Source organism: Perkinsus marinus (assembly GCF_000006405.1).
Source record: "Perkinsus marinus ATCC 50983 genomic scaffold scf_1104296942480, whole genome shotgun sequence".
Lineage (NCBI taxonomy): Eukaryota > Perkinsozoa > Perkinsida > Perkinsidae > Perkinsus > Perkinsus marinus.
Genome location: NW_003212171.1, coordinates 78,620 through 83,035, shown reverse-complemented (window position 1 = coordinate 83,035; position 4,416 = coordinate 78,620).

The following is a 4,416-nucleotide window of genomic DNA, read 5'->3' as shown; positions in this document are numbered from 1 at the left end:
AGGCATGTCGCCTCTTACTAACACGTCAACTGTGTTTAAATATGTTCAAAACAGAGAGGGAGGCTTACGAGTACACCAGCAGTCCTACTTCATCTATCTCCCTTTCAGAAATTCTATATGTTTGGGTGCCAAGGCCCATCCCTCGTAGCCAGGACGGTGCTGCTGTGGAGTTGACGCGCTCTCGTTCGGTGCTTACTCTGGCCACCTTTCTTGGACCCTCCCCCCACTCTCCTTTGAACAGGGAAGAAGGAAGGTTGTGCAGCTCCTCGCTCCGTCGCACAGGTGTGCGACGTGGGCCACGTCGCACACGTCGCCAGTGGCGAACACCAAAAGCTATTGGCCTTGTCACTATGTCGCGCATACAGGTAGCCCTGATTAGTATAGTCTTGTACGAGGATCTTGGCCTTGCCTCCATCCACCGCTTTATCTATAAGCAATGACCCATCTAGGTTTGGGTGAAGGTCCAGAATGTGAAACTCCAATATCACTAGCATATATATAGCAAATTGCTATTAGCAATATAAGACATTTGAACTCATGCGTGAATCACTCATAGATCACATTCGCCTACTCGGTAGTCCAGCATTGGTGAAGTCCCACGAGCGTTCGTTATTATAATTCACATGGAGTTGACGAAATGAGGAGTAGCGAATTCGCAAAGTGTTGCACTGAGTAAAAATGTTCTGCCCGTCTAGCTCTCTCTTAACCTGATCTAATGCAAACACGAATTGCCACAAAATTCTCCGACGATTAATACCTGCAATTTCTTGACTCTTAGTTTCAACTAGGGCGTGCATTACCGTACCTCGGTGAAATACTATTACTCTTAGCATCGAGTTGCGGCCATAGCGCGCCATTATCTGATTTAAGTCCTCACTCAATGCAAGGAGGTCTCGTGTGGCCGTATGGACAACATTCCTTAAACGGGCAAAGACTAAAAACTGCTCCCTTGTGAGCTGATATGCATCGGTGCGAGTCTGACTACTAGAGGGTGTTGTCGTAGTAGGCGTGGGACTTTGACCTCACATACCCACTAGCTAGATTCCCAAGTGATCAGTGTCAGTTTTGGTGACAGCTCTGTACGGCGCCTTACTTGAGATATCATGGTGATATTTACCGGATAGACTATGTTGCTGACAGTGAAGAGGAGTACTGGACTTGGATTACAGATCTCCGGATACTAAAAGTAAGGACTCGACCATGGCATAATACAGCTACTACTACTACTACTACTACTACTACTACTACTACTACTACTACTACTAGCCAAGCAAGCAAGTTCGGCTTGACCAATTAAAATCCTCGCTGAACCAAAACGATGGTGAGCTTGAGTAACGCCAAAGTGACCTTGTACAGTGCGTTGCGGGTACATGAGAAGTTACCTCCCGAGTCAACGCTCAAAGACGTGTCTCAGAAGGTTCCTTCGAAGAGGATCTTACCCAAGCTAGAAGGCCGGCAATCTAATATCTGTGACATATCAAGCTGATCACTGAGCCCGGGTCAGTAGATCATAACGAAGAATGCAAAGATGACGAGAGATGAAGACCGGATAATCAGTCAACTCCAGCTCAAATTCAAGATTGATAGCAATTTGATTGGAAATTTCAACATCTACACGTGAACGAATGAAGATCTCTGTACACCGAAAGAAGAATTCCAGGCTGGAACCGGCTCGAGAGGCTCCTGGACAGCCAGACTGCTGTCACTCCAGTCTCGACCGGTTGCACCACTTTCTGGTTCGGGTCGATCACAATGGCGTGCGCCATGCACGCACGAGCGATACTTGTTAGTAGCAAGTTGTTACGCTTGCTTGATGCTTGAATTTGCCCCATGCAAGCCTGGAACTTCACTCTATTAAATTCTCGATACCTAATTCGCCCAATTTTCTTTTCCCCTGCGAGCATACCATTTCTATTCATTCTACAACGTGGAACCTGTCGTGTAGACTACTATTCGGCAATTCGGCACCATCGAGAATATCGGATCCTACTATGGAAGATTTGATGGTCGATTTGACCCCCCCCCCTTACCGCAGGTATTAAATCCTAACATCTATGCTCGGAATTCATAACGCTAACTTGACCCGTTTACTTCCAGGTCCAATTTCGATCCAGATCTCCTCCTCATCGTACAGTGTACGGCGTACATCCATGCGGCTTGAGAGAAGAAAACGAGCTCATGATCTCGACTGATCCCTCACAACTGCATAACAGCATGCCAAAGTTGTTTATGTTGTGGCGAAACGTTGGTGTGTCATGCTTGTCTCTATTGCGCCCAGTTCTCGGAGCATCGAACATCTTACTTCTATCATCGTTCAAAATCTGCGCCTCAAGTATATTATTACTTTATCCATTCTCATACCTTCCCATCTGTCCTTGGAGCGTAACGACTCCCGGAGCGTAGCGACAGGGTTCCACTAGGATGCGTACATCTTATGTTGATCGATCATCACGAGTTAGCTATAGTCTCAAGGTTCCCTTTTCTCATATATCAGTCCATACCGATCTGTCCTGTAACAGGACTCCTGTTCGTCAATTGCGGCCCGGCCATCTATCGTTAGTTCTCTACGTCTCCCTCAACAATCCCCGCATGTTCTTGGTCTGTGCTAGTAATGCTCGACAACGAGCTTCCTGAACTCATCGGGAGACGTGAAATTTCTTTCGTGTCTGTGATGGTGTTCGCGCGCGTATGCACGAGTCTCTCTCGCCCATTACTCGTTGAATGAAACGGCTCAGGAGGGCTTCGGCTCGCAGCCCTCAGGCTGAAATGGATTAGATAAGAAGCCTTATTACCTATTATGGCTATCCCAAGTATTGTTGAATCAACCAGTGCGGGTGTTACTAGGGCACCTGCACTGGTTGACTAGGTACTAGGTAACAGGTGGGGGCGCGTCACGTGACGCGCCTGGGAAGCAAGACGGGCACGCATGCACGACGAGTCGTTCGTTGGAAGAGCCTTTGAAATCGAGGCTCCAATGGGACGGCCCGGGCTTGCTCTGGCCACCTTGCTTGGACCCTCCCCCCGCTCTCCTTTGAACAGGGAAGAAGGAAGGTTGTGCAGCTCCTCGCTCCGTCGCACAGGTATGCGACGTGGGCCACGTCGCACACGTCGCCAGTGGCGACGTGTGCGACTCGCCACGTCACGTGACACTGTCGCGCTCCACGCATCCTGCAAAGCGTTCCTGGTGTTACTGTAGCCTCCCATCGTCTGTGGCGATAGCTCAGGATGCCTTCGCAGCTTCGCCCTCCACGAAGTCCCTGCAGGGCCTGTCGTTTTTGGCTGTCGATTGGCTTCGTCGTTTCTCATCGAGTTGGAACCGGTAGAACTCTTGAAAGCTGCTTTCCGGGTGTATAGTCCTCCCCTCCCGTGCTCAGAGCACGGTGCTCTGGGAAGAGGCATTATGAAGTGATTTTTGCTTTGTCGTTCCCGCTCGATGTAGAGGGCAGATGTAGCGGTGCGGCGCGGCGCGGCGCACGCTCAGTCTTGCAATTCTTCATCTCTCGGTTCAATAATCGGGGAAAATTGAACTGTCGATGATGCCAACAACATGACTCTTATACTCTCATGTCAGTTATATCCACGTTTGAGTGATACTATGAACATCTACTTCATCCACTCCTTAATAGCTACTCCTTTCTTGGTGCTTGGACAAACACCCGGAGAAATCGAGGTGATTCCTCAACTCAACCAACCTACCGCAGTACCCTCAGGAGACTACTACACAAAGCTCACTCAAGATTCTTGTGCCAGGATAACCTGGCAGAAGATTACACCATCGTTATCTTGGGTGATCCTTCGTTTAAGCTGCAAAGCATCATCATACGTTGAAGTTACATCACAACCCTTGATAGTATATAGCAGTGGCACTAACCGCTTCAACGTCACGATAGCCACCGAGGCCGAGCGCGAGCGATTCCTCAAAGACGTTGACTTGAAGTGCCCTCGTGTGATAAGTCCTGAATCCGAGGAAGACTTCGCGTCTTACTTTTACATCCCTGAGGCCTCTCTTATATTTGTCGAGGCTCGGGATATCACAGTTTCCTTCGACCGGAAGAAGTGCCCGTAGGATCTATGAGGCATCATACTCAAGCATTTTGTAATTTTTTCGTAGGATCTATGAGGCATCATACTCTACCATTTTGTAATCCTTATTAGTAATAAGTTATTACTAAATAAGCCCGTACTTAGTCCACAAGAGAGTATCGCGTTTCACAGTCAGGGGTCACAAGGGTCACAGGCTGTGAGTCACAGGCGAGATCCTTTTCACTCCCAATACGGAGAACACCAAGGTGACACCTTCAACCTCAAGGAAACGGAGTGGGGGTTGAGGTTGCAAAGCGGGAATAACAGCCAGTGGCTATACTACGGTAAATGGCCGTAATACATAACTACTACTACTTTTACTACTACTACTAC